Below are 25,768 nucleotides of genomic sequence, written 5' to 3' on the forward strand. Positions count from 1 at the left end.
TGAACCACCAATGCTCCACAGATGCCTAATTTTACACTTACTCATGTACTTTAGTGTATAAAACAAAGCAGGAGTGTCAGGATGCCTTGCCTTGCCATCACCTCCAAGCCTACGTAACCAAGCCCGACTAGCACAGTCGCTAGAGCATAAGACTATTAATCTTAGGGTCATGTATTTGAGCTCCATGTTGGGCAGTTGTTTTTTTCTCTTCCTGTACCATTGTATGTGGAACAGTGTATACTTGCATCACCACAGCGCAAATGGCTGTCCTCACTTTCACAAAATGCACTGCCCTATCAGCAAAAACTCAGGAATGTATTGACCGGGAATTGAACCCGGCCTCCCACGTGGCCGGCTAGATTTCTACCACTGAACCACCAATGATCCACAGATGCTTAATTTTAGACTTACTCATGTACTTTAGTGTACAAAACAAAGCAGGAGAGTCAGGATGCCTTGTCTTGCCATCACCACAACGCCTCGGTTACCAAGCATTGCTAACTCAGTCAGTAAAGCATGAGACTCTTAATCTCAGGGTCGTGGGTTCGAGCCCCACATTGGGCGGATGTTTTTTTTCATTTCCTGTACCATTGTATGTGGAACACTGTCAACTTGCACCACCACAGCGCAAATGGCTGTCCTCACTTTCACAAAATGCACTGCCATATCAGCAAAAACTCAGAACTGCATTGGCCGGGAATTGAACCCAGGACTCCCGCGTGGCAGGCGAGAATTCTACCACTGAACCACCAATGCTCCACAGATTCTTAATTTTACACTTACTCGTGTACTTTAGTGAATGAAACAAAGCAGGAGTGTCAGGATGCCTTGCCTTGCCATTACCTCCATGCATTCTCACCCAAGCCCGGCTAGCTCAATCGGTAGAGCATGAGACTCTTAATCTCAGGGTCGTGGGTTCGAGCCCCACGTTGGGTGGATGTTTTTTCTTTTCCTGTACCATTGTATGTGGAACACTGTATACTTGCACCACCACAGCGCAAATGGCTGTCCTCACTTTCACAAAATACACTGCCATATCAGCAAAAACTCAGGACTGCATTGGCCGGGAATCGATTCCGGGCCTCACGCGTGGCAGGCGAGAATTCTACCACTGAACCACCAATACTCCACAGATGCCTAATTTTACACTTACTCATGTACTTTAGTGTATAAAACAAAGCAGGAGTGTCAGGATGCCTTGCCTTGCCATCACCTCCAAGCCTACGTAACCAAGCCCGACTAGCACAGTTGCTAGAGCATAAGACTATTAATCTTAGGGTCATGTATTTGAGCTCCATGTTGGGCAGTTGTTTTTTTCTCTTCCTGTACCATTGTATGTGGAACAGTGTATACTTGCATCACCACAGCGCAAATGGCTGTCCTCACTTTCACAAAATGCACTGCCCTATCAGCAAAAACTCAGGAATGTATTGACCGGGAATTGAACCCGGCCTCCCACGTGGCCGGCTAGATTTCTACCACTGAACCACCGATGATCCACAGATGCTTAATTTTAGACTTACTCGTGTACTTTAGTGTACAAAACAAAGCAGGAGAGTCAGGATGCCTTGCCTTGCCATCACCACAACTCCTTGGTTACCAAGCATTGCTAACTCAGTCGGTAAAGCATGAGACTCTTAATCTCAGGGTCGTGGGTTCGAGCCCCACATTGGGTGGATGATTTTTTTCTTTTCCTGTACCATTGTATGTGGAACACTGTCAACTTGCACCACCACTGCGCAAATGGCTGTCCTCACTTTCACAAAATGCACTGCCATATCAGCAAAAGCTCAGGACTGCATTGGCCGGGAATCGAACCCGGGACTCCCGCGTGGCAGGCGAGAATTCTACCACTGAACCACCAATGCTCCACAGATGCTTAATTTTACACTTACTCGTGTACTTTAGTGAATGAAACAAAGCAGGAGTGTCAGGATGTCTTGCCTTGCCATCACCTCCATGCATTCTCAACCAATCCCGGCTAGCTCCATCGGTAGAGCATGAGACTCTTAATCTCAGGGTCGTGGGTTCGAGCCCCACGTTGGGTGGCTGTTTTTTCTTTTCCTGTACCATTGTATGTGGAACACTGTATACTTGCAACACCACAGCGCAAATGGCTGTCCTCACTTTCACAAAATACACTGCCATATCAGCAAAAACTCAGGACTGCATTGGCCGGGAATCGATTCCGGGCCTCACGCGTGGCAGGCGAGAATTCTACCACTGAACCACCAATGCTCCACAGATGCCTAATTTTACACTTACTCATGTACTTTAGTGTATAAAACAAAGCAGGAGAGTCAGGATGCCTTCCCTTTCCATCACCACAACTCCTCGGTTACCAAGCATTGCTAACTCAGTCGGTAAAGCATGAGACTCTTAATCTCAGGGTCGTGGGTTCGAGCCCCACATTGGGCGGATGTTTTTTTTCTTTTCCTGTACCATTGTATGTGGAACACTGTCAACTTGCACCACCACAGCGCAAATGGCTGTCCTCACTTTCACAAAATGCACTGCCATATCAGCAAAAACTTAGGACTGCATTGGCCGGGAATCGAACCCGGGCCTCCCGCGTGGCAGGCGAGAATTCTACCACTGAACCACCAATGCTCCACAGATACTTAATTTTACACTTACTCGTGTACTTTAGTGTATGAAACAAAGCAGGAGTGTCAGGATGCCTTGCCTTGCCATCACCTCTATACATTCTCAACCAATCCTGGCTAGCTCAGTCGGTAGAAAATGAGACTCTTAATCTCAGGGTCGTGGGTTCGAGCCCCACGTTGGGCGGATGTTTTTTCTTTTCCTGTACCATTGTATGTGGAACACTGTATACTTGCACCACCACAGCGCAAATGGCTGTCCTCACTTTCACAAAATACACTGCCATATCAGCAAAAACTCAGGACTGCATTGGCCGGGAATCGATTCCGGGCCTCACGCGTGGCAGGCGAGAATTCTACCACTGAACCACCAATGCTCCACAGATGCCTAATTTTACACTTACTCATGTACTTTAGTGTATAAAAAAAAGGAGGATTGTCAGGATGCCTTGCCTTGCCATCACCTCCAAGCCTACGTAACCAAGCCCGACTAGGACAGTCGCTAGAGCATAAGACTATTAATCTTAGGGTCATGTATTTGAGCTCCATGTTGGGCAGTTGTTTTTTTCTCTTCCTGTACCATTGTATGTGGAACAGTGTATACTTGCATCACCACAGCGCAAATGGCTGTCCTCACTTTCACAAAATGCACTGCCCTATCAGCAAAAACTCAGGAATGTATTGACCGGGAATTGAACCCGGCCTCCCACGTGGCCGGCTAGATTTCTACCACTGAACCACCAATGATCCACAGATGCTTAATTTTAGACTTACTCATGTACTTTAGGGTACAAAACAAAGCAGGAGAGTCAGGATGCCTTGCCTTGCCATCACCACAACTGCTCGGTTACCAAGCATTGCTAACTCAGTCGGTAAAGCATGAAACTCTTAATCTCAGAATCGTGGGTTTCGAGCCCCACATTGGGCAGATGTTTTTTTTCTTTTCATGTACCATTGTATGTGGAACACTGTCAACTTGCACCACCACAGCGCAAATGGCTGTCCTCACTTTCACAAAATGCACTGCCATATCAGCAAAAACTCAGGACTGCATTGGCCGGGAATCGAACCCAGGCCTCCCGCGTGGCAGGCGAGAATTCTACCACTGAACCACCAATGCTCCACAGATACTTAATTTTACACTTACTCGTGTACTTTAGTGTATGAAACAAAGCAGGAGTGTCAGGATGCCTTGCCTTGCCATCACCTCCATACAAACTCAACCAAGCCTGGCTAGCTCAGTCGGTAGAGCATGAGACTCTTAATCTCAGGGTCGTGGGTTCGAGCCCCACGTTGGGCGGATGTTTTTTCTTTTCCTGTACCATTGTATGTGGAACACTGTATTCTTGCACCACCACAGCGCAAATGGCTGTCCTCACTTTCACAAAATACACTGCCATATCAGCAAAAACTCAGGACTGCATTGGCCGGGAATCGATTCCGGGCCTCACGCGTGGCAGGCGAGAATTCTACCACTGAACCACCAATGCTCCACAGATGCCTAATTTTACACTTACTCATGTACTTTAGTGTATAAAACAAAGCAGGAGTGTCAGGATGCCTTGCCTTGCCATCACCTCCAAGCCTACGTAACCAAGCCCGACTAGCACAGTCGCTAGAGCATAAGACTATTAATCTTAGGGTCATGTATTTGAGCTCCATGTTGGGCAGTTGTTTTTTTCTCTTCCTGTACCATTGTATGTGGAACAGTGTATACTTGCATCACCACAGCGCAAATGGCTGTCCTCACTTTCACAAAATGCACTGCCCTATCAGCAAAAACTCAGGAATGTATTGACCGGGAATTGAACCCGGCCTCCCACGTGGCCGGCTAGATTTCTACCACTGAACCACCAATGATCCACAGATGCTTAATTTTAGACTTACTCATGTACTTTAGTGTACAAAACAAAGCAGGAGAGTCAGGATGCCTTGTCTTGCCATCACCACAACGCCTCGGTTACCAAGCATTGCTAACTCAGTCAGTAAAGCATGAGACTCTTAATCTCAGGGTCGTGGGTTCGAGCCCCACATTGGGCGGATGTTTTTTTTCTTTTCCTGTACCATTGTATGTGGAACACTGTCAACTTGCACCACCACAGCGCAAATGGCTGTCCTCACTTTCACAAAATGCACTGCCATATCAGCAAAAACTCAGAACTGCATTGGCCGGGAATTGAACCCAGGACTCCCGCGTGGAAGGCGAGAATTATACCACTGAACCACCAATGCTCCACAGATTCTTAATTTTACACTTACTCGTGTACTTTAGTGAATGAAACAAAGCAGGAGTGTCAGGATGCCTTGCCTTGCCATTACCTCCATGCATTCTCACCCAAGCCCGGCTAGCTCAATCGGTAGAGCATGAGACTCTTAATCTCAGGGTCGTGGGTTCGAGCCCCACGTTGGGTGGATGTTTTTTCTTTTCCTGTACCATTGTATGTGGAACACTGTATACTTGCACCACCACAGCGCAAATGGCTGTCCTCACTTTCACAAAATACACTGCCATATCAGCAAAAACTCAGGACTGCATTGGCCGGGAATCGATTCCGGGCCTCACGCGTGGCAGGCGAGAATTCTACCACTGAACCACCAATACTCCACAGATGCCTAATTTTACACTTACTCATGTACTTTAGTGTATAAAACAAAGCAGGAGTGTCAGGATGCCTTGCCTTGCCATCACCTCCAAGCCTACGTAACCAAGCCCGACTAGCACAGTTGCTAGAGCATAAGACTATTAATCTTAGGGTCATGTATTTGAGCTCCATGTTGGGCAGTTGTTTTTTTCTCTTCCTGTACCATTGTATGTGGAACAGTGTATACTTGCATCACCACAGCGCAAATGGCTGTCCTCACTTTCACAAAATGCACTGCCCTATCAGCAAAAACTCAGGAATGTATTGACCGGGAATTGAACCCGGCCTCCCACGTGGCCGGCTAGATTTCTACCACTGAACCACCAATGATCCACAGATGCTTAATTTTAGACTTACTCGTGTACTTTAGTGTACAAAACAAAGCAGGAGAGTCAGGATGCCTTGCCTTGCCATCACCACAACTCCTTGGTTACCAAGCATTGCTAACTCAGTCGGTAAAGCATGAGACTCTTAATCTCAGGGTCGTGGGTTCGAGCCCCACATTGGGTGGATGATTTTTTTCTTTTCCTGTACCATTGTATGTGGAACACTGTCAACTTGCACCACCACTGCGCAAATGGCTGTCCTCACTTTCACAAAATGCACTGCCATATCAGCAAAAGCTCAGGACTGCATTGGCCGGGAATCGAACCCGGGACTCCCGCGTGGCAGGCGAGAATTCTACCACTGAACCACCAATGCTCCACAGATGCTTAATTTTACACTTACTCGTGTACTTTAGTGAATGAAACAAAGCAGGAGTGTCAGGATGTCTTGCCTTGCCATCACCTCCATGCATTCTCAACCAATCCCGGCTAGCTCCATCGGTAGAGCATGAGACTCTTAATCTCAGGGTCGTGGGTTCGAGCCCCACGTTGGGTGGCTGTTTTTTCTTTTCCTGTACCATTGTATGTGGAACACTGTATACTTGCAACACCACAGCGCAAATGGCTGTCCTCACTTTCACAAAATACACTGCCATATCAGCAAAAACTCAGGACTGCATTGGCCGGGAATCGATTCCGGGCCTCACGCGTGGCAGGCGAGAATTCTACCACTGAACCACCAATGCTCCACAGATGCCTAATTTTACACTTACTCATGTACTTTAGTGTATAAAACAAAGCAGGAGTGTCAGGATGCCTTGCCTTGCCATCACCTCCAAGCCTACTTAACCAAGCCCGACTAGCACAGTCGCTAGAGCATAAGACTATTAATCTTAGGGTCATGTATTTGAGCTCCATGTTGGGCAGTTGTTTTTTTCTCTTCCTGTACCATTGTATGTGGAACAGTGTATACTTGCATCACCACAGCGCAAATGGCTGTCCTCACTTTCACAAAATGCACTGCCCTATCAGCAAAAACTCAGGAATGTATTGACCGGGAATTGAACCCGGCCTCCCACATGGCCGGCTAGATTTCTACCACTGAACCACCAATGATCCACAGATGCTTAATTTTAGACTTACTCATGTACTTTAGTGTACAAAACAAAGCAGGAGAGTCAGGATGCCTTGACTTGCCATCACCACAACTCCTCGGTTACCAAGCATTGCTAACTCAGTCGGTAAAGCATGAGACTCTTAATCTCAGGGTCGTGGGTTCGAGCCCCACATTGGGCGGATGTTTTTTTTTATTTTCCTGTACCATTGTATGTGGAACACTGTCAACTTGCACCACCACAGCGCAAATGGCTGTCCTCACTTTCACAAAATGCACTGCCATATCAGCAAAAGCTCAGGACTGCATTTGCCAGGAATCAAACCCGGGCCTCCCGCGTGGCAGGCGAGAATTCTACAACTGAACCACCAATGCTCCACAGATACTTAATTTTACACTTACTCGTGTACTTTAGTGTATGAAACAAAGCAGGAGTGTCAGGATGCCTTGCCTTGCCATCACCTCCCTGCATTCTCAACCAAGCCCGGCTAGCTCAGTCGGTAGAGCATGAGACTCTTGATCTCAGGGTCGAGGGTTCGAGCCCCACGTTGGGCAGATGTTTTTTCTTTTCCTGTACCATTGTATGTGGAATACTGTATACTTGCACCACCACAGCGCAAATGGCTGTCCTCACTTTCACAAAATACACTGCCATATAAGCAAAAACTCAGGACTGCATTGGCTGGGAATCGATTCCGGGCTTCACGCGTGGTAGGCGAGAATTCTACCACTGAACCACCAATGCTCCACAGATGCCTAATTTTACACTTACTCATGTACTTTAGTGTATAAAACAAAGCAGGAGTGTCAGGATGCCTTGCCTTGCCATCACCTCCAAGCCTACGTAACCAAGCCCGACTAGCACAGTCGCTAGAGCATAAGACTATTAATCTTAGGGTCATGTATTTGAGCTCCATGTTGGGCAGTTGTTTTTTTCTCTTCCTGTACCATTGTATGTGGAACAGTGTATACTTGCACCACCGCAGCGCAAATGGCTGTCCTCACTTTCACAAAATGCACTGCCATATCAGCAAAAACTCAGGATTGCAATGGCCGGGAATCGAACCCGGGCCTCCCGCGTGTCAGGCGAGAATTCTACCACTGAAACACCAATGCTCCACAGACTCTTAATTTTACACTTACTCGTGTACTTTAGTGTATGAAACAAAGCAGGAGTGTCAGGATGCCTTGCCTTGCCATCACCTCCATACATTCTCAACCAAGTCTGGCTAGCTCAGTCGGTAGAGCATGAGACTCTTAATCTCAGGGTCGTGGGTTAGAGCCCCACGTTGGGCGGATGTTTTTTCCTTTCCTGTACCATTGTATGTGGAACACTGTATACTTGCAACACCACAGCGCAAATGGCTGTCCTCACTTTCACAAAATGCACTGCCATATCAGCAAAAACTCAGGACTGCATTGGCCGGAAATCGAACCCGTGCCTCCCGCGTGGCAGGCGAGAATTCTACCACTGAACCACTAATGCTCCACAGATACTTAATTTTACACTTACTCGTGTACTTTAGTGTATGAAACAAAGCAGGAGTGTCAGGATGCCTTGCCTTGCCATCACCTCCATACATTCTCAACCAAGCCTGGCTAGCTCAGTCGGTAGAGCATGAGACTCTTAATCTCAGGGTCGTGGGTTCGAGCCCCACATTGGGCGGATGTTTTTTTTCTTTTCCTGTACCATTGTATGTGGAACACTGTCAACTTGCACCACCACAGCGCAAATGGCTGTCCTCACTTTCACAAAATGCACTGCCATATCAGCAAAAACTCAGGACTGCATTGACCGGGAATCAAACACAGGCCTCCCGCGTGGCAGGCGAGAATTCTACCACTGAACCACCAATGCTCTACAGGTACTTAATTTTACACTTACTCGTGTACTTTAGTGTATGAAACAAAGCAGGAGTGTAAGGATGCCTTGCCTTGCCATCACCTCCATACATTTGCAACCAAGCCTGGCTAGCTCAGTCGGTAGAGTATGAGACTCTTAATCTCAGGGTTGTGGGTTCGATCCCCACGTTGGGCGGATGTTTTTTCTTTTCCTGTACCATTGTATGTGGAACACTGTATACTTGCACCACCACAGCGCAAATGGCTGTGCTCACTTTCACAAAATGCACTGCCCTATCAGCAAAAACTCAGGAATGTATTGACCGGGAATTGAACCCGGCCTCCCACGTGGCCGGCTAGATTTCTACCACTGAACCACCAATGATCCACAGATGCTTAATTTTAGACTTACTCATGTACTTTAGTGTACAAAACAAAGCAGGAGAGTCAGGATGCCTTGCCTTGCCATCACCACAACTCCTCGGTTACCAAGCATTGCTAACTCAGTCGGTAAAGCATGAGACTCTTAATCTCAGGGTCGTGGGTTCGAGCCCCACATTGGGTGGATGTTTTTTTTCTTTTCCTGTACCATTGTATGTGGAACACTGTCAACTTGCCCCACCACAGCGCAAATGGCTGTCCTCACTTTCACAAAATGCACTGACATATCAGCAAAAACTCAGGACTGCATTGGCCGGGAATCAAACCCGGGCCTCCCGCGTGGCAGGCGAGAATTCTACCACTGAACCACCAATGCTCCACAGATACTTAATTTTACACTTACTCGTGTACTTTAGTGTATGAAACAAAGCAGGAGTGTCAGGATGCCTTGCCTTGCCATCACCTCCATACATTCTTAACCAAGCCTGGCTAACTCAGTCGGTAAAGCATGAGACTCGTAATCTCAGGGTCGTGGGTTCGAGCCCCACGTTGGGCGGATGTTTTTTCTTTTCCTGTACCATTGTATGTGGAACACTGTATACTTGCACCACCACAGCGCAAATGGCTGTCCTCACTTTCACAAAATGCACTGCCCTATCAGCAAAAACTCAGGAATGTATTGACCGGGAATTGAACCCGGCCTCCCACGTGGCAGGCTAGATTTCTACCACTGAACCACCAATGATCCACAGATGCTTAATTTTAGACTTACTCATTTACTGTAGTGTACAAAACAAAGCAGGAGAGTCAGGATGCCTTGCCTTGCCATCACCACAACTCCTCGGTTACCAAGCATTGCTAACTCAGTCGGTAAAGCATGAGACTCTTAATCTCAGGGTTGTTGGTTCGAGCCCCACATTGGTCGGATGTTTTTTTTCTTTTCCTGTACCATTGTATGTGGAACACTGTCAACTTGCACCACCACAGCGCAAATGGCTGTCCTCACTTTCACAAAATGCACTGCCATATCAGCAAAAATTCAGGACTGCATTGGCCGGAAATCGAACCTGGGCCTCCCGCGTGGCAGGCGAGAATTCTACCACTGAACCACCAATGCTCCACAGATACTTAATTTTACACTTACTCGTGTACTTTAGTGTATGAAATAAAGCAGGAGTGTCAGGATGCCTTGCCTTGCCATCACCTCCATACATTCTCAACCAAGCCTGGCTAGCTCAGTCGGTAGAGCATGAGACTCTTAATCTCAGGGTCGTGGGTTCGAGCCCCACGTTGGGCGGATGTTTTTTCTTTTCCTGTACCATTGTATGTGGAACACTGTCAACTTGCCCCACCACAGCGCAAATGGCTGTCCTCACTTTCACAAAATACACTGCCATATCAGCAAAAACTCAGGACTGCATTGGCCGGGAATCGATTCCAGGCCTCACGAGTGGCAGGCGAGAATTCTACCACTGAACCACCAATGCTCCACAGATGCCTAATTTTACACTTACTCATGTACTTTAGTGTATAAAACAAAGCAGGAGTGTCAGGATGCCTTGCCTTGCCATCACCTCCAAGCCTACGTAACCAAGCCCGACTAGCACAGTCGCTAGAGCATAAGACTATTAATCTTAGGGTCATGTATTTGAGCTCCATGTTGGGCAGTTGTTTTTTTCTCTTCCTGTACCATTGTATGTGGAACAGTGTATACTTGCATCACCACAGCGCAAATGGCTGTCCTCACTTTCACAAAATGCACTGCCCTATCAGCAAAAACTCAGGAATGTATTGACCGGGAATTGAACCCGGCCTCCCACGTGGCCGGCTAGATTTCTTCCACTGAACCACCAATGATCCACAGATGCTTAATTTTAGACTTACTCATGTACTTTAGTGTACAAAACAAAGCAGGAGAGTCAGGATGCCTTGCCTTGCCATCACCACAACTCCTCGGTTACCAAGCATTGCTAACTCAGTCGGTAAAGCATGAGACTCTTAATCTCAGTGTCGTGGGTTCGAGCCCCACATTGGGTGGATGTTTTTTTTCTTTTCCTGTACCATTGTATGTGGAACACTGTCAACTTGCCCCACCACAGCGCAAATGGCTGTCCTCACTTTCACAAAATTGCACTGGCATATCAGCAAAAACTCAGGACTACATTGGCCGGGATTCGAACCCAGGCCTCCCGCGTGTCAGGCGAGAATTCTACCACTGAACCACCAATGCTCCACAGATACTTAATTTTACACTTACTCGTGTACTTTAGTGTATGAAATAAAGCAGGAGTGTCAGGATGCCTTGCCTTGCCATCACCTCCATACATTCTCAACCAAGCCTGGCTAGCTCAGTCGGTAGAGCATGAGACTCTTAATATCAGGGTCGTGGGTTCGAGCCCCACGTTGGGCGGATGTTTTTTCTTTTCCTGTACCATTGTATGTGGAACACTGTATACTTGCACCACCACAGCGCAAATGGCTGTCCTCACTTTCACAAAATGCACTGCCCTATCAGCAAAAACTCAGGAATGTATTGACCGGGAATTGAACCCGGCCTCCCACGTGGCCGGCTAGATTTCTACCACTGAACCACCAATGATCCACAGATGCTTAATTTTAGACTTACTCATGTACTTTAGTGTACAAAACAAAGCAGGAGAGTCAGGATGCCTTGCCTTGCCATCACCACAACTCCTTGGTTACCAAGCCTGGCTAGCTCAGTCGGTAGAGCATGAGACTCTTAATTTCAGGGTCGTGGGTTTCGAGCCCCACGTTGGGCGGATGTTTTTTCTTTTCCTGTACCATTGTATGTGGAACACTGTCAACTTGCACCACCACAGCGCAAATGGCTGTCCTCACTTTCACAAAATACACTGCCATATCAGCAAAAACTCAGGACTGCATTGGCCGGGAATCGATTCCGGGCCTCACTAGTGGCAGGCGAGAATTCTACCACTGAACCACCAATGCTCCACAGATGCCTAATTTTACACTTACTCATGTACTTTAGTGTATAAAACAAAGCAGGAGTGTCAGGATGCCTTGCCTTGCCATTACCTCCAAGCCTACGTAACCAAGCCCGACTAGCACAGTCGCTAGAGCATAAGACTATTAATCTTAGGATCATGTATTTGAGCTCCATGTTGGGCAGTTGTTTTTTTCTCTTCCTTTACCATTGTATGTGGAACAGTGTATACTTGCATCACCACAGCGCAAATGGCTGTCCTCACTTTCACAAAATGCACTGCCCTATCAGCAAAAACTCAGGAATGTATTGACCGGGAATTGAACCCGGCCTCCCACGTGGCCGGCTAGATTTCTACCACTGAGCCACCAATGATCCACAGATGCTTAATTTTAGACTTACTCATGTACTTTAGTGTACAAAACAAAGCAGGAGAGTCAGGATGCCTTGCCTTGCCATCACCACAACTCCTCGGTTACCAAGCATTGCTAACTCAGTCGGTAAAGCATGAGACTCTTAATCTCAGGGTCGTGGGTTCGAGCCCCACATTGGGCGGATGTTTTTTTTCTTTTCCTGTACCATTGTATGTGGAACACTGTCAACTTGCCCCACCACAGCGCAAATGGCTGTCCTCACTTTCACAAAATGCACTGCCATATCAGCAAAAATTCAGGACTGCATTGGCCGGAAATCAAACCCGGGCCTCCCGCGTGGCAGGCGAGATTTCTACCACTGAACCACCAATGCTCCACAAATACTTAATTTTACACTTACTCGTGTACTTTAGTGTATGAAACAAAGCAGGAGTGTCAGGATGCCTTGCCTTGCCATCACCTCCATACATTCACAACCAAGCCTGGCTAGCTCAGTCGGTAGAGCATGAGACTCTTAATCTCAGGGTCGTGGGTTCGAGACCCACGTTGGGCGGATGTTTTTTCGTTTCCTGTACCATTGTATGTGGAACACTGTATACTTGCACCACCACAGCGCAAATGGCTGTCCTCACTTTCACAAAATACACTGCCATACCAGCAAAAACTCAGGACTGCATTGGCCGGGAATCGATTCTGGGCCTCACGCGTGGCAGGCGAGAATTCTACCACTGAACCACCAATGCTCCACAGATGCCTAATTTTAGACTTACTCATGTACTTTAGTGTATAAAACAAAGCAGGAGTGTCAGGATGCCTTGCCTTGCCATCACCTCCAAGCCTACGTAACCAAGCCCGACTAGCACAGTCGCTAGAGCATAAGACTATTAATCTTAGGGTCATGTATTTGAGCTCCATGTTGGGCAGTTGTTTTTTTCTCTTCCTGTACCATTGTATGTGGAACAGTGTATACTTGCATCACCACAGCGCAAATGGCTGTCCTCACTTTCACAAAATGCACTGCCCTATCAGCACAAACTCAGGAATGTATTGACCGGGAATTGAACCCGGCCTCCCACGTGGCCGGCTAGATTTCTACCACTGAACCACCAATGATCCACAGATGCTTAATTTTAGACTTACTCATGTACTTTAGTGTACAAAACAAAGCAGGAGAGTCAGGATGCCTTGCCTTGCCATCAACACAACTCCTCGGTTACCAAGCATTGCTAACTCAGTCGGTAAAGCGTGAGACTCCTAATCTCAGGGTCGTGGGTTCGAGCCCCACATTGGGTGGATGTTTTTTTTTTTCCTGTACCATTGTATGTGGAACACTGTCAACTTGCCCCACCACAGCGCAAATGGCTGTCCTCACTTTCACAAAATGCACTGCCATATCAGCAAAAACTCAGGACTGCATTGGCCGGGATTCGAACCCAGGCCACCCGCGTGGCAGGCGAGAATTCTACCACTGAACCACCAATGCTCCACAGATACTTAATTTGACACTTACTCGTGTACTTTAGTGTATGAAATAAGCAGGAGTGTCAGGATGCCTTGCCTTGCCATCACCTCCATACATTCTCAACCAAGCCTGGCTAGCTCAGTCGGTAGAGCATGAGACTCTTAATCTCAGGGTCGTGGGTTCGAGCCCCACGTTGGGCGGATGTTTTTTCTTTTCCTGTACCATTGTATGTGGAACACTGTATACTTGCACCACCACAGCGCAAATGGCTGTCCTCACTTTCACAAAATGCACTGCCATATCAGCAAAAACTCAGGAATGTATTGACCGGGAATTGAACCCCTCCTCCCACGTGGCAGGCTAGATTTCTACCACTGAACCACCAATGCTCCACAGATGCTTAATTTTAGACTTACTCATGTACTTTAGTGTATAAAACAAAGCAGGAGAGTCAGGATGCCTTGCCTTGCCATCACCACAACTCCTCGGTTACCAAGCATTGCTAACTCAGTCGGTAAAGCATGAGACCCTTAATCTCAGGGTCGTGGGTTCGAGCCCCACATTGGGTGGATGTTTTTTTTCTTTTCCTGTACCATTGTATGTGGAACACTGTCAACTTGCCCCACCACAGCGCAAATGGCTGTCCTCACTTTCACAAAATGCACTGCCATATCAGCAAAAACTCAGGACTGCATTTGCCAGGAATCAAACCCAGGCCTCCCGCGTGGCAGGCGAGAATTCTACCACTGAACCACCAATGCTCCACAGATACTTAATTTTACACTTACTCGTGTACTTTAGTGTATGAAATAAAGCAGGAGTGTCAGAATGCCTTGCCTTGCCATCACCTCCATACATTCTCAACCAAGCCTGGCTAGCTCAGTCGGTAGAGCATGAGACTCTTAATCTCAGGGTCGTGGGTTCGAGCCCCACATTGGGCGGATGTTTTTTCTTTTCCTGTACCATTGTATGTGGAACACTGTATACTTGCACCACCACAGCGCAAATGGCTGTCCTCACTTTCACAAAATGCACTGCCCTATCAGCAAAAACTCAGGAATGTATTGACCGGGAATTGAACCCGGCCTGCTAGATTTCTACCACTGAACCACCAATGATCCACAGATGCTTAATTTTAGACATACTCATGTACTTTAGTGTACAAAACAAAGCAGGAGAGTCAGGATGCCTTGCCTTGCACTCACCACAACTCCTCGGTTACCAAGCATTGCTAACTCAGTCGGTAAAGCATGAGACTCTTAATCTCAGGGTCGTGGGTTCGAGCCCCACATTGGGTGGATGTTTTTTTTCTTTTCCTGTACCATTGTATGTGGAACACTGTCAACTTGCACCACCACAGCGCAAATGGCTGTCCTCACTTTCACAAAATGCACTGCCATATCAGCAAAAATTCAGGACTGCATTGGCAGGAAATCGAACCCGGACCTCCCGTGTGGCAGGCGAGAATTCTACCACTGAACCACCAATGCTCCACAGATACTTAACTTTACACTTACTCGTGTACTTTAGTGTATGAAATAAAGCAGGAGTGTCAGGATGCCTTGCCTTGCCATCACCTCCATACTTTCTCAACCAAGCCTGGCTAGCTCAGTCGGTAGAGCATGCGACTCTTAATCTCAGGGTCGTGGAATCGAGCCCCACGTTGGGCGGATGTTTTTTCTTTTCCTGTACCATTGTATGTGGAACACTGTATACTTGCACCACCACAGCGCAAATGGCTGTCCTCACTTTCACAAAATGCACTGCCCTATCAGCAAAAACTCAGGAATGTATTGACCGGGAATTGAACCCGGCCTCCCACGTGGCCGGCTAGATTTCTACCACTGAACCACCAATGATCCACAGATGCTTAATTTTAGACTTACTCATGTACTTTAGTGTACAAAACAAAGCAGGAGAGTCAGGATGCCTTGCCTTGCCATCACCACAACTCCTTGGTTACCAAGCCTGGCTAGCTCAGTCGGTAGAGCATGAGACTCTTAATCTCAGGGTCGTGGGTTTCGAGCCCCACGTTGGGCGGATGTTTTTTCTTTTCCTGTACCATTGTATGTGGAACACTGTCAACTTGCACCACCACAGCGCAAATGGCTGTCCTCACTTTCACAAAATACACTGCCATATCAGCAAAAACTCAGGACTGCATTGGCCGGGAATCGATTCCGGGCCTCACTAGTGGCAGGCGAGAATTCTACCACTGAACCACCAATGCTCCACAGATGCCTAATTTTACACTTACTCATGTACTTTAGTGTATAAAACAAAGCAGGAGTGTCAGGATGCCTTGCCTTGCCATTACCTCCAAGCCTACGTAACCAAGCCCGACTAGCACAGTCGCTAGAGCATAAGACTATTAATCTTAGGATCATGTATTTGAGCTCCATGTTGGGCAGTTGTTTTTTTCTCTTCCTTTACCATTGTATGTGGAACAGTGTATACTTGCATCACCACAGCGCAAATGGCTGTCCTCACTTTCACAAAATGCACTGCCCTATCAGCAAAAACTCAGGAATGTATTGACCGGGAATTGAACCCGGCCTCCCACGTGGCCGGCTAGATTTCTACCACTGAGCCACCAATGATCCACAGATGCTTAATTTTAGACTTACTCATGTACTTTAGTGTACAAAACAAAGCAGGAGAGTCAGGATGCCTTGCCTTGCCATCACCACAACTCCTCGGTTACCAAGCATTGCTAACTCAGTCGGTAAAGCATGAGACTCTTAATCTCAGGGTCGTGGGTTCGAGCCCCACATTGGGCGGATGTTTTTTTTCTTTTCCTGTACCATTGTATGTGGAACACTGTCAACTTGCCCCACCACAGCGCAAATGGCTGTCCTCACTTTCACAAAATGCACTGCCATATCAGCAAAAATTCAGGACTGCATTGGCCGGAAATCAAACCCGGGCCTCCCGCGTGGCAGGCGAGATTTCTACCACTGAACCACCAATGCTCCACAAATACTTAATTTTACACTTACTCGTGTACTTTAGTGTATGAAACAAAGCAGGAGTGTCAGGATGCCTTGCCTTGCCATCACCTCCATACATTCACAACCAAGCCTGGCTAGCTCAGTCGGTAGAGCATGAGACTCTTAATCTCAGGGTCGTGGGTTCGAGACCCACGTTGGGCGGATGTTTTTTCTTTTCCTGTACCATTGTATGTGGAACACTGTATACTTGCACCACCACAGCGCAAATGGCTGTCCTCACTTTCACAAAATACACTGCCATACCAGCAAAAACTCAGGACTGCATTGGCCGGGAATCGATTCTGGGCCTCACGCGTGGCAGGCGAGAATTCTACCACTGAACCACCAATGCTCCACAGATGCCTAATTTTAGACTTACTCATGTACTTTAGTGTATAAAACAAAGCAGGAGTGTCAGGATGCCTTGCCTTGCCATCACCTCCAAGCCTACGTAACCAAGCCCGACTAGCACAGTCGCTAGAGCATAAGACTATTAATCTTAGGGTCATGTATTTGAGCTCCATGTTGGGCAGTTGTTTATTTCTCTTCCTGTACCATTGTATGTGGAACAGTGTATACTTGCATCACCACAGCGCAAATGGCTGTCCTCACTTTCACAAAATGCACTGCCCTATCAGCACAAACTCAGGAATGTATTGACCGGGAATTGAACCCGGCCTCCCACGTGGCCGGCTAGATTTCTACCACTGAACCACCAATGATCCACAGATGCTTAATTTTAGACTTACTCATGTACTTTAGTGTACAAAACAAAGCAGGAGAGTCAGGATGCCTTGCCTTGCCATCAACACAACTCCTCGGTTACCAAGCATTGCTAACTCAGTCGGTAAAGCGTGAGACTCCTAATCTCAGGGTCGTGGGTTCGAGCCCCACATTGGGCGGATGTTTTTTTTCTTTTCCTGTACCATTGTATGTGGAACACTGTCAACTTGCCCCACCACAGCGCAAATGGCTGTCCTCACTTTCACAAAATGCACTGCCATATCAGCAAAAACTCAGGACTGCATTGGCCGGGATTCGAACCCAGGCCACCCGCGTGGCAGGCGAGAATTCTACCACTGAACCACCAATGCTCCACAGATACTTAATTTGACACTTACTCGTGTACTTTAGTGTATGAAATAAGCAGGAGTGTCAGGATGCCTTGCCTTGCCATCACCTCCATACATTCTCAACCAAGCCTGGGTAGCTCAGTTGGTAGAGCATGAGACTCTTAATCTCAGGGTCGTGGGTTCGAGCCCCACGTTGGGCGGATGTTTTTTCTTTTCCTGTACCATTGTATGTGGAACACTGTATACTTGCACCACCACAGCACAAATGGCTGTCCTCACTTTCACAAAATGCACTGCCCTATCAGCAAAAACTCAGGAATGTATTGACCGGGAATTGAACCCCTCCTCCCACGTGGCAGGCTAGATTTCTACCACTGAACCACCAATGCTCCACAGATGCTTAATTTTAGACTTACTCGTGTACTTTAGTGTACAAAACAAAGCAGGAGAGTCAGGATGCCTTGCCTTGCCATCACCACAACTCCTCGGTTACCAAGCATTGCTAACTCAGTCGGTAAAGCATGAGACTCTTAATCTCAGGGTCGTGGGTTCGAGCCCCACATTGGGTGGATGTTTTTTTTCTTTTCCTGTACCATTGTATGTGGAACACTGTCAACTTGCCCCACCACAGCGCAAATGGCTGTCCTCACTTTCACAAAATGCACTGCCATATCAGCAAAAACTCAGGACTGCATTTGCCGGGAATCAAACCCAGGCCTCCCGCGTGGCAGGCGAGAATTCTACCACTGAACCACCAATGCTCCACAGATACTTAATTTTACACTTACTCGTGTACTTTAGTGTATGAAATAAAGCAGGAGTGTCAGGATGCCTTGCCTTGCCATCACCTCCATACATTCTCAACCAAGCCTGGCTAGCTCAGTCGGTAGAGCATGAGACTCTTAATCTCAGGGTCGTGGGTTCGAGCCCCACATTGGGCGGATGTTTTTTCTTTTCCTGTACCATTGTATGTGGAACACTGTATACTTGCACCACCACAGCGCAAATGGCTGTCCTCACTTTCACAAAATGCACTGCCCTATCAGCAAAAACTCAGGAATGTATTGACCGGGAATTGAACCCCTCCTCCCACGTGGCAGGCTAGATTTCTACCACTGAACCACCAATGCTCCACAGATGCTTAATTTTAGACTTACTCGTGTACTTTAGTGTACAAAACAAAGCAGGAGAGTCAGGATGCCTTGCCTTGCCATCACCACAACTCCTCGGTTACCAAGCATTGCTAACTCAGTCGGTAAAGCATGAGACTCTTAATCTCAGGGTCGTGGGTTCGAGCCCCACATTGGGTGGATGTTTTTTTTCTTTTCCTGTACCATTGTATGTGGAACACTGTCAACTTGCCCCACCACAGCGCAAATGGCTGTCCTCACTTTCACAAAATGCACTGCCATATCAGCAAAAACTCAGGATTGCATTTGCCGGGAATCAAACCCAGGCCTCCCGCGTGACAGGCGAGAATTCTACCACTGAACCACCAATGCTCCACAGATACTTAATTTTACACTTACTCGTGTACTTTAGTGTATGAAATAAAGCAGGAGTGTCAGGATGCCTTGCCTTGCCATCACCTCCATACATTCTCAACCAAGCCTGGCTAGCTCAGTCGGTAGAGCATGAGACTCTTAATCTCAGGGTCGTGGGTTCGAGCCCCACATTGGGCGGATGTTTTTTCTTTTCCTGTACCATTGTATGTGGAACACTGTATACTTGCACCACCACAGCGCAAATGGCTGTCCTCACTTTCACAAAATGCACTGCCCTATCAGCAAAAACTCAGGAATGTATTGACCGGGAATTGAACCCGGCCGGCTAGATTTCTACCACTGAACCACCAATGATCCACAGATGCTTAATTTTAGACTTACTCATGTACTTTAGTGTACAAAACAAAGCAGGAGAGTCAGGATGCCTTGCCTTGCACTCACCACAACTCCTCGGTTACCAAGCATTGCTAACTCAGTCGGTAAAGCATGAGACTCTTAATCTCAGGGTCGTGGGTTCGAGCCCCACATTGGGTGGATGTTTTTTTTCTTTTCCTGTACCATTGTATGTGGAACACTGTCAACTTGCACCACCACAGCGCAAATGGCTGTCCTCACTTTCACAAAATGCACTGCCATATCAGCAAAAATTCAGGACTGCATTGGCAGGAAATCGAACCCGGACCTCCCGTGTGGCAGGCGAGAATTCTACCACTGAACCACCAATGCTCCACAGATACTTAACTTTACACTTACTCGTGTACTTTAGTGTATGAAATAAAGCAGGAGTGTCAGGATGCCTTGCCTTGCCATCACCTCCATACTTTCTCAACCAAGCCTGGCTAGCTCAGTCGGTAGAGCATGAGACTCTTAATCTCAGGGTCGTGGGTTCGAGCCCCACGTTGGGCGGATGTTTTTTCTTTTCCTGTACCATTGTATGTGGAACACTGTCAACTTGCACCACCACAGCGCAAATGGCTGTCCTCACTTTCACAAAATACACCGCCATATCAGCAAAAACTCAGGACTGCATTGGCCGGGAATCGATTCCGGGCCTCACGAGTGGCAGGCGATAATTCTACCACTGAACCACCAATGATCCACAGATGCTTAATTTTAGACTTACTCATGTACTTTAGTGTACAAAACAAAGCAGGAGAGTCAGGATGCCTTGCCTTGCCATCACCACAACTCCTCGGTTACCAAGCATTGCTAACTCAGTTGGTAAAGCATGAGACTCTTAATCTCAGGGTCGTGGGTTTGAGCCCCACATTGGGCGGATGTTTTTTTTCTTTTCCTGTACCATTGTATGTGGAACACTGTCAACTTGCACCACCACAGCGCAAATGGCTGTCCTCACTTTCACAAAATGCAATGCCATATCAGCAAAAACTCAGGACTGCATTGGCCGGGAATCGAACCCGGTACTCCCGCGTGGCAGGCGAGAATTCTACCACTGAACCACCAATGCTCCACAGGTACTTAATTTTACACTTACTCGTGTACTTTAGTGTATGAAACAAAGCAGGAGTGTCAGGATGCCTTGCCTTGCCTTGCCATCACCTCCATACATTCGCAACGAAGCCTGGCTAGCTCAGTCGGTAGAGCATAAGACTATTAATCTTAGTGTCATGTATTTGAGCTCCATGTTGGGCAGTTGTTTTTTTCTCTTCCTTTACCATTGTATGTGGAACAGTGTATACTTGCATCACCACAGCGCAAATGGCTGTCCTCACTTTCACAAAATGCACTGCCCTATCAGCAAAAACTCAGGAATGTATTGACCGGGAATTGAACCCGGCCTCCCACGTGGCCGGCTAGATTTCTACCACTGAACCACCAATGATCCACAGATGCTTAATTTTAGACTTACTCATGTACTTTAGTGTACAAAACAAAGCAGGAGAGTCAGGATGCCTTGCCTTGCCATCACCACAACTCTTCGGTTACCAAGCATTGCTAACTCAGTCGGTAAAGCATGAGACTCTTAATCTCAGGGTCGTGGGTTCGAGCCCCACATTGGGTGGATGTTTTTTTTCTTTTCCTGTACCATTGTATGTGGAACACTGTCAACTTGCACCACCACAGCGCAAATGGCTGTCCTCACTTTCACAAAATGCACTGCCATATCAGCAAAAACTCAGGACTGCATTGGCCGGGAATCAAACCCGGGCCTCCCGCGTGGCAGGCGAGAATTCTACCACTGAACCACCAATGCTCCACAGATGCCTAATTTTACACTTACTCATGTACTTTAGTGTATAAAACAAAGCAGGAGTGTCAGGATGCCTTGCCTTGCCATCACCTCCAAGCCTATGTAACCAAGCCCGACTAGCACAGTCGCTAGAGCATAAGACTATTAATCTTAGGGTCATGTATTTGAGCTCCATGTTGGGCAGTTGTTTTTTTCTCTTCCTTTACCATTGTATGTGGAACAGTGTATACTTGCATCACTACAGCGCAAATGGCTGTCCTCACTTTCACAAAATGCACTGCCCTATCAGCAAAAACTCAGGAATGTATTGACCGGGAATTGAACCCGGCCTCCCACGTGGCCGGCTAGATTTCTACCACTGAACCACCAATGATCCACAGATGCTTAATTTTAGACTTACTCATGTACTTTAGTGTACAAAACAAAGCAGGAGAGTCAGGATGCCTTGCCTTGCCATCACCACAACTCCTCGGTTACCAAGCATTGCCAACTCAGTCGGTAAAGCATGAGACTCTTAATCTCAGGGTCGTGGGTTCGAGCCCCACATTGGGCAGATGTTTTTTTTCTTTTCCTGTACCATTGTATGTGGAATACTGTCAACTTGCACCACCACAGCGCAAATGGCTGTCCTCACTTTCACAAAATGCACTGCCATATCAGCAAAAACTCAGGACTGCATTGGCCGGGAATCGAACCCGGGCCTCCCGCGTGGCAGGCGAGAATTCTACCACTGAACCACCAATGCTCCACAGGTACTTAATTTTACACTTACTCGTGTACTTTAGTGTATGAAACAAAGCAGGAGTGTCAGGATGCCTTGCCTTGCCATCACCTCCATACATTCTCAACCAAGCCTGGCTAACTCAGTCGGTAAAGCATGAGACTCTTAATCTCAGGGTCGTGGGTTCGAGCCCCACATTGGGCGGATGTTTTTTTTCTTTTCCTGTACCATTGTATGTGGAACACTGTCAACTTGCACCACCACAGCGCAAATGGCTGTCCTCACTTTCACAAAATGCACTGCCATATCAGCAAAAACTCAGGACTGCATTGGCCGGGAATCGAACCCGGGCCTCCCGCGTGGCAGGCGAGAATTCTACCACTGAACCACCAATGCTCCACAGGTACTTAGTTTTACACTTACTCGTGTACTTTAGTGTATGAAACAAAGCAGGAGTGTCAGGATGCCTTGCCTTGCCTTGCCTTGCCATCACCTCCATACATTAGCAACCAAGCCTGGCTAGCTCAGTCGGTAGAGCATGAGACTCTTAATCTCAGGGTCGTGGGTTCGAGACCCACGTTGGGCGGATGTTTTTTCTTTTCCTGTACCATTGTATGTGGAACACTGTATACTTGCACCACCACAGCGCAAATGGCTGTCCTCACGTTCACAAAATACACTGCCATATCAGCAAAAACTCAGGACTGCATTGGCCGGGAATCGAACCCGGGCCTCACGCGTGGCAAGCGAGAATTCTACCACTGAACCACCAATGCTCCACAGATGCCTAATTTTACACTTACTCGTGTACTTTAGTGTATAAAACAAAGCAGGAGTATCAGGATGCCTTGCCTTGCCATCACCTCCAAGCCTACGTAACCAAGCCCGACTAGCACAGTCGCTAGAGCATAAGACTATTAATCTTAGGGTCATGTATTTGAGCTCCATGTTGGGCAGTTGTTTTTTTCTCTTCCTGTACCATTGTATGTGGAACAGTGTATACTTGCATCACCACAGCGTAAATGGCTGTCCTCACTTTCACAAAATGCACTGCCCTATCAGCAAAAACTCAGGAATGTATTGACCGGGAATTGAACCCGGCCTCCCACGTGGCCAGCTAGATTTCTACCACTGAACCACCAATGATCCACAGATGCTTAATTTTAGACTTACTCATGTACTTTAGTGTACAAAACAAAGCAGGAGAGTCAGGATGCCTTGTCTTGCCATCACCACAACTCCTCGGTTACCAAGCATTGCTAACTCAGTCGGTAAAGCATGAGACTCTTAATCTCAGGGTCGTGGGTTCGAGCCCCACATTGGGCGGAAGTTTTTTTTCTTTTCCTGTACCATTGTATGTGGAACACTGTCAACTTGCACCACCACAGCGCAAATGGCTGTCCTCACTTTCACAAAATGCACTGCCATATCAGCAAAAACTCAGGACTGCATTGGCCGGGAATCAAACCCGGGCCTCCCGCGTGGCAGGCGAGAATTCTACCACTGAACCACCAATGCTCCACAGGTACTTAATTTTACACTTACTCGTGTACTTTAGTGTATGAAACAAAGCAGGAGTGTCAGAATGCCTTGTTGCCATCACCTCCATACATTCTCAACCAAGCCTGGCTAGCTCAGTCGGTAGAGCATGAGACTCTTAATCTCAGGGTCATGGGTTCAAGCCCCACGTTGGGCGGATGTTTTTTCTTTTCCTGTACCATTGTATGTGGAACACTGTATACTTGCACCACCACAGCGCAAATGGCTGTCCTCACTTTCACAAAATGCACTGCCCTATCAGCAAAAACTCAGGAATGTATTGACCGGGAATTGATCCCGGCCTCCCACGTGGCCGGCTAGATTTCTACCACTGAACCACCAATGATCCACAGATGCTTAATTTTAGACTTACTCATGTACTTTAGTGTACAAAACAAAGCAGGAGAGTCAGGATGCCTTGCCTTGCCATCACCACAACTCCTCGGTTACCAAGCATTGCTAACTCAGTCGGTAAAGCATGAGACTCTTAATCTCAGGGTCGTGGGTTCGAGCCCCACATTGGGCGGATGTTTTTTTTCTTTTCCTGTACCATTGTATGTGGAACACTGTCAACTTGCACCACCACAGCGCAAATGGCTGTCCTCACTTTCACAAAATGCACTGCCATATCAGCAAAAATTCAGGACTGTATTGGCCGGAAATCGAACCCAGGCCTCCCGCGTGGCAGGCGACAATTCTACCACTGAACCACCAATGCTCCACAGATACTTAACTTTACACTTACTCGTGTACTTTAGTGTATGAAATAAAGCAGGAGTGTCAGAATGCCTTGCCTTGCCATCACCTCCATACATTCTCAGCCAAGCCTGGCTAGCTCAGTCGGTAGAGCATGAGACTCTTAATCTCAGGGTCGTGGGTTCGAGCCCCACGTTGGGCGGATGTTTTTTTTCTTTTCCTGTACCATTGTATGTGGAACACTGTCAACTTGCACCACCACAGCGCAAATGGCTGTCCTCACTTTCACAAAATACACTGCCATATCAGCAAAAACTCAGGACTGCATTGGCCGGGAATCGATTCCGGGCCTCATGAGTGGCAGGCGAGAATTCTACCACTGAACCACCAATGCTCCACAGAAGCCTAATTTTACACTTACTCATGTACTTTAGTGTATAAAACAAAGCAGGAGTGTCAGGATGCCTTGCCTTGCCATCACCTCCAAGCCTACGTAACCAAGCCCGACTAGCACAGTCGCTAGAGCATAAGACTATTAATCTTAGGGTCATGTATTTGAGCTCCATGTTGGGCAGTTGTTTTTTTCTCTTCCTTTACCATTGTATGTGGAACAGTGTATACTTGCATCACCACAGCGCAAATAGCTGTCCTCACTTTCACAAAATGCACTGCCCTATCAGCAAAAACTCAGGAATGTATTGACCGGGAATTGAACCCGGCCTCCCACGTGGCCGGCTAGATTTCTACCACTGAACCACCAATGATCCACAGATGCTTAATTTTAGACTTACTCATGTACTTTAGTGTACAGAACAAAGCAGGAGAGTCAGGATGCCTTGCCTTGCCATCACCACAACTCCTCGGTTACCAAGCATTGCTAACTCAGTCAGTAAAGCATGAGACTCTTAATCTCAGGGTCGTGGGTTCGAGCCCCACATTGGTCGGATGTTTTTTTTCTTTTCCTGTACCATTGTATGTGGAACACTGTCAACTTGCACCACCACAGCGCAAATGGCTGTCCTCACTTTCACAAAATGCACTGCCATATCAGCAAAAACTCAGGACTGCATTGGCCGGGAATCGAACCCAGGCCTCCCGCGTGGCAGGCAAGAATTCTACCACTGAACCACCAATGCTCCACAGATACTTAATTTTACACTTACTCGTGTACTTTAGTGTATGAAATAAAGCAGGAGTGTCAGGATGCCTTGCCTTGCCATCACCTCCATACATTCTCAACCAAGCCTGGCTAGCTCAGTCGGTAAAGCATGAGACTTGTAATCTCAGGGTCGTGGGTTCGAGCCCCACGTTGGGCGGATGTTT

At 47.3% G+C, this 25,768-nt stretch overlaps 45 non-coding genes across 45 annotated transcripts; 25 read left to right on the forward strand and 20 right to left on the reverse strand.

Moving 5' to 3' along the window:
- Window positions 1-685: 685 nt before the first annotated feature.
- On the reverse strand, window positions 686-756 carry TRNAG-GCC (transfer RNA glycine (anticodon GCC)). Its single transcript has one exon. It is a non-coding gene; the product is annotated as a tRNA-Gly (tRNA).
- A 107-nt stretch (window positions 757-863) lies between these two features.
- On the forward strand, window positions 864-936 carry TRNAK-CUU (transfer RNA lysine (anticodon CUU)). Its single transcript has one exon. It is a non-coding gene; the product is annotated as a tRNA-Lys (tRNA).
- Window positions 937-1,797: 861 nt separating this feature from the next.
- TRNAG-GCC (transfer RNA glycine (anticodon GCC)) lies at window positions 1,798-1,868 on the reverse strand. The gene has a single exon. It is a non-coding gene; the product is annotated as a tRNA-Gly (tRNA).
- A 671-nt stretch (window positions 1,869-2,539) lies between these two features.
- TRNAG-GCC (transfer RNA glycine (anticodon GCC)) lies at window positions 2,540-2,610 on the reverse strand. Its single transcript has one exon. It is a non-coding gene; the product is annotated as a tRNA-Gly (tRNA).
- A 1,042-nt stretch (window positions 2,611-3,652) lies between these two features.
- On the reverse strand, window positions 3,653-3,723 carry TRNAG-GCC (transfer RNA glycine (anticodon GCC)). The gene has a single exon. It is a non-coding gene; the product is annotated as a tRNA-Gly (tRNA).
- Window positions 3,724-3,830: 107 nt separating this feature from the next.
- On the forward strand, window positions 3,831-3,903 carry TRNAK-CUU (transfer RNA lysine (anticodon CUU)). Its single transcript has one exon. It is a non-coding gene; the product is annotated as a tRNA-Lys (tRNA).
- Window positions 3,904-4,764: 861 nt separating this feature from the next.
- On the reverse strand, window positions 4,765-4,835 carry TRNAG-UCC (transfer RNA glycine (anticodon UCC)). The gene has a single exon. It is a non-coding gene; the product is annotated as a tRNA-Gly (tRNA).
- A 107-nt stretch (window positions 4,836-4,942) lies between these two features.
- Window positions 4,943-5,015, forward strand: TRNAK-CUU (transfer RNA lysine (anticodon CUU)). Its single transcript has one exon. It is a non-coding gene; the product is annotated as a tRNA-Lys (tRNA).
- Window positions 5,016-5,876: 861 nt separating this feature from the next.
- TRNAG-GCC (transfer RNA glycine (anticodon GCC)) lies at window positions 5,877-5,947 on the reverse strand. The gene has a single exon. It is a non-coding gene; the product is annotated as a tRNA-Gly (tRNA).
- Window positions 5,948-7,167: 1,220 nt separating this feature from the next.
- Window positions 7,168-7,240, forward strand: TRNAK-CUU (transfer RNA lysine (anticodon CUU)). Its single transcript has one exon. It is a non-coding gene; the product is annotated as a tRNA-Lys (tRNA).
- Window positions 7,241-7,730: 490 nt separating this feature from the next.
- Window positions 7,731-7,801, reverse strand: TRNAV-GAC (transfer RNA valine (anticodon GAC)). Its single transcript has one exon. It is a non-coding gene; the product is annotated as a tRNA-Val (tRNA).
- A 107-nt stretch (window positions 7,802-7,908) lies between these two features.
- TRNAK-CUU (transfer RNA lysine (anticodon CUU)) lies at window positions 7,909-7,981 on the forward strand. The gene has a single exon. It is a non-coding gene; the product is annotated as a tRNA-Lys (tRNA).
- A 297-nt stretch (window positions 7,982-8,278) lies between these two features.
- Window positions 8,279-8,351, forward strand: TRNAK-CUU (transfer RNA lysine (anticodon CUU)). The gene has a single exon. It is a non-coding gene; the product is annotated as a tRNA-Lys (tRNA).
- A 299-nt stretch (window positions 8,352-8,650) lies between these two features.
- TRNAK-CUU (transfer RNA lysine (anticodon CUU)) lies at window positions 8,651-8,723 on the forward strand. The gene has a single exon. It is a non-coding gene; the product is annotated as a tRNA-Lys (tRNA).
- A 490-nt stretch (window positions 8,724-9,213) lies between these two features.
- On the reverse strand, window positions 9,214-9,284 carry TRNAG-GCC (transfer RNA glycine (anticodon GCC)). The gene has a single exon. It is a non-coding gene; the product is annotated as a tRNA-Gly (tRNA).
- Window positions 9,285-9,391: 107 nt separating this feature from the next.
- Window positions 9,392-9,464, forward strand: TRNAT-CGU (transfer RNA threonine (anticodon CGU)). The gene has a single exon. It is a non-coding gene; the product is annotated as a tRNA-Thr (tRNA).
- Window positions 9,465-9,954: 490 nt separating this feature from the next.
- On the reverse strand, window positions 9,955-10,025 carry TRNAG-GCC (transfer RNA glycine (anticodon GCC)). Its single transcript has one exon. It is a non-coding gene; the product is annotated as a tRNA-Gly (tRNA).
- A 107-nt stretch (window positions 10,026-10,132) lies between these two features.
- On the forward strand, window positions 10,133-10,205 carry TRNAK-CUU (transfer RNA lysine (anticodon CUU)). The gene has a single exon. It is a non-coding gene; the product is annotated as a tRNA-Lys (tRNA).
- Window positions 10,206-11,067: 862 nt separating this feature from the next.
- TRNAV-GAC (transfer RNA valine (anticodon GAC)) lies at window positions 11,068-11,138 on the reverse strand. Its single transcript has one exon. It is a non-coding gene; the product is annotated as a tRNA-Val (tRNA).
- A 107-nt stretch (window positions 11,139-11,245) lies between these two features.
- On the forward strand, window positions 11,246-11,318 carry TRNAK-CUU (transfer RNA lysine (anticodon CUU)). The gene has a single exon. It is a non-coding gene; the product is annotated as a tRNA-Lys (tRNA).
- A 296-nt stretch (window positions 11,319-11,614) lies between these two features.
- TRNAK-CUU (transfer RNA lysine (anticodon CUU)) lies at window positions 11,615-11,688 on the forward strand. Its single transcript has one exon. It is a non-coding gene; the product is annotated as a tRNA-Lys (tRNA).
- Window positions 11,689-12,727: 1,039 nt separating this feature from the next.
- On the forward strand, window positions 12,728-12,800 carry TRNAK-CUU (transfer RNA lysine (anticodon CUU)). The gene has a single exon. It is a non-coding gene; the product is annotated as a tRNA-Lys (tRNA).
- An 859-nt stretch (window positions 12,801-13,659) lies between these two features.
- Window positions 13,660-13,730, reverse strand: TRNAG-GCC (transfer RNA glycine (anticodon GCC)). The gene has a single exon. It is a non-coding gene; the product is annotated as a tRNA-Gly (tRNA).
- A 106-nt stretch (window positions 13,731-13,836) lies between these two features.
- On the forward strand, window positions 13,837-13,909 carry TRNAK-CUU (transfer RNA lysine (anticodon CUU)). The gene has a single exon. It is a non-coding gene; the product is annotated as a tRNA-Lys (tRNA).
- Window positions 13,910-14,577: 668 nt separating this feature from the next.
- TRNAK-CUU (transfer RNA lysine (anticodon CUU)) lies at window positions 14,578-14,650 on the forward strand. The gene has a single exon. It is a non-coding gene; the product is annotated as a tRNA-Lys (tRNA).
- Window positions 14,651-15,675: 1,025 nt separating this feature from the next.
- TRNAK-CUU (transfer RNA lysine (anticodon CUU)) lies at window positions 15,676-15,749 on the forward strand. The gene has a single exon. It is a non-coding gene; the product is annotated as a tRNA-Lys (tRNA).
- A 1,039-nt stretch (window positions 15,750-16,788) lies between these two features.
- On the forward strand, window positions 16,789-16,861 carry TRNAK-CUU (transfer RNA lysine (anticodon CUU)). Its single transcript has one exon. It is a non-coding gene; the product is annotated as a tRNA-Lys (tRNA).
- A 667-nt stretch (window positions 16,862-17,528) lies between these two features.
- Window positions 17,529-17,601, forward strand: TRNAR-CCU (transfer RNA arginine (anticodon CCU)). Its single transcript has one exon. It is a non-coding gene; the product is annotated as a tRNA-Arg (tRNA).
- Window positions 17,602-17,722: 121 nt separating this feature from the next.
- TRNAG-GCC (transfer RNA glycine (anticodon GCC)) lies at window positions 17,723-17,793 on the reverse strand. The gene has a single exon. It is a non-coding gene; the product is annotated as a tRNA-Gly (tRNA).
- Window positions 17,794-17,899: 106 nt separating this feature from the next.
- TRNAK-CUU (transfer RNA lysine (anticodon CUU)) lies at window positions 17,900-17,972 on the forward strand. The gene has a single exon. It is a non-coding gene; the product is annotated as a tRNA-Lys (tRNA).
- A 668-nt stretch (window positions 17,973-18,640) lies between these two features.
- Window positions 18,641-18,713, forward strand: TRNAK-CUU (transfer RNA lysine (anticodon CUU)). Its single transcript has one exon. It is a non-coding gene; the product is annotated as a tRNA-Lys (tRNA).
- Window positions 18,714-19,203: 490 nt separating this feature from the next.
- Window positions 19,204-19,274, reverse strand: TRNAD-GUC (transfer RNA aspartic acid (anticodon GUC)). Its single transcript has one exon. It is a non-coding gene; the product is annotated as a tRNA-Asp (tRNA).
- A 107-nt stretch (window positions 19,275-19,381) lies between these two features.
- Window positions 19,382-19,454, forward strand: TRNAK-CUU (transfer RNA lysine (anticodon CUU)). The gene has a single exon. It is a non-coding gene; the product is annotated as a tRNA-Lys (tRNA).
- Window positions 19,455-20,110: 656 nt separating this feature from the next.
- Window positions 20,111-20,183, forward strand: TRNAK-CUU (transfer RNA lysine (anticodon CUU)). Its single transcript has one exon. It is a non-coding gene; the product is annotated as a tRNA-Lys (tRNA).
- Window positions 20,184-20,674: 491 nt separating this feature from the next.
- Window positions 20,675-20,745, reverse strand: TRNAG-GCC (transfer RNA glycine (anticodon GCC)). Its single transcript has one exon. It is a non-coding gene; the product is annotated as a tRNA-Gly (tRNA).
- Window positions 20,746-21,421: 676 nt separating this feature from the next.
- Window positions 21,422-21,492, reverse strand: TRNAG-GCC (transfer RNA glycine (anticodon GCC)). Its single transcript has one exon. It is a non-coding gene; the product is annotated as a tRNA-Gly (tRNA).
- Window positions 21,493-22,163: 671 nt separating this feature from the next.
- On the reverse strand, window positions 22,164-22,234 carry TRNAG-GCC (transfer RNA glycine (anticodon GCC)). Its single transcript has one exon. It is a non-coding gene; the product is annotated as a tRNA-Gly (tRNA).
- Window positions 22,235-22,535: 301 nt separating this feature from the next.
- Window positions 22,536-22,606, reverse strand: TRNAG-GCC (transfer RNA glycine (anticodon GCC)). The gene has a single exon. It is a non-coding gene; the product is annotated as a tRNA-Gly (tRNA).
- Window positions 22,607-22,723: 117 nt separating this feature from the next.
- Window positions 22,724-22,796, forward strand: TRNAK-CUU (transfer RNA lysine (anticodon CUU)). Its single transcript has one exon. It is a non-coding gene; the product is annotated as a tRNA-Lys (tRNA).
- A 119-nt stretch (window positions 22,797-22,915) lies between these two features.
- Window positions 22,916-22,986, reverse strand: TRNAG-GCC (transfer RNA glycine (anticodon GCC)). The gene has a single exon. It is a non-coding gene; the product is annotated as a tRNA-Gly (tRNA).
- Window positions 22,987-23,657: 671 nt separating this feature from the next.
- Window positions 23,658-23,728, reverse strand: TRNAG-GCC (transfer RNA glycine (anticodon GCC)). The gene has a single exon. It is a non-coding gene; the product is annotated as a tRNA-Gly (tRNA).
- Window positions 23,729-23,833: 105 nt separating this feature from the next.
- Window positions 23,834-23,906, forward strand: TRNAK-CUU (transfer RNA lysine (anticodon CUU)). The gene has a single exon. It is a non-coding gene; the product is annotated as a tRNA-Lys (tRNA).
- Window positions 23,907-24,574: 668 nt separating this feature from the next.
- Window positions 24,575-24,647, forward strand: TRNAK-CUU (transfer RNA lysine (anticodon CUU)). The gene has a single exon. It is a non-coding gene; the product is annotated as a tRNA-Lys (tRNA).
- An 863-nt stretch (window positions 24,648-25,510) lies between these two features.
- Window positions 25,511-25,581, reverse strand: TRNAG-GCC (transfer RNA glycine (anticodon GCC)). The gene has a single exon. It is a non-coding gene; the product is annotated as a tRNA-Gly (tRNA).
- Window positions 25,582-25,688: 107 nt separating this feature from the next.
- Window positions 25,689-25,761, forward strand: TRNAT-UGU (transfer RNA threonine (anticodon UGU)). The gene has a single exon. It is a non-coding gene; the product is annotated as a tRNA-Thr (tRNA).
- The last annotated feature ends 7 nt before the right edge of the window (window positions 25,762-25,768 follow it).

The sequence above is a fragment of the Pseudophryne corroboree genome, chromosome 3 (assembly GCF_028390025.1).
Source record: "Pseudophryne corroboree isolate aPseCor3 chromosome 3, aPseCor3.hap2, whole genome shotgun sequence".
Classification (NCBI taxonomy): Eukaryota; Metazoa; Chordata; class Amphibia; order Anura; family Myobatrachidae; genus Pseudophryne; species Pseudophryne corroboree.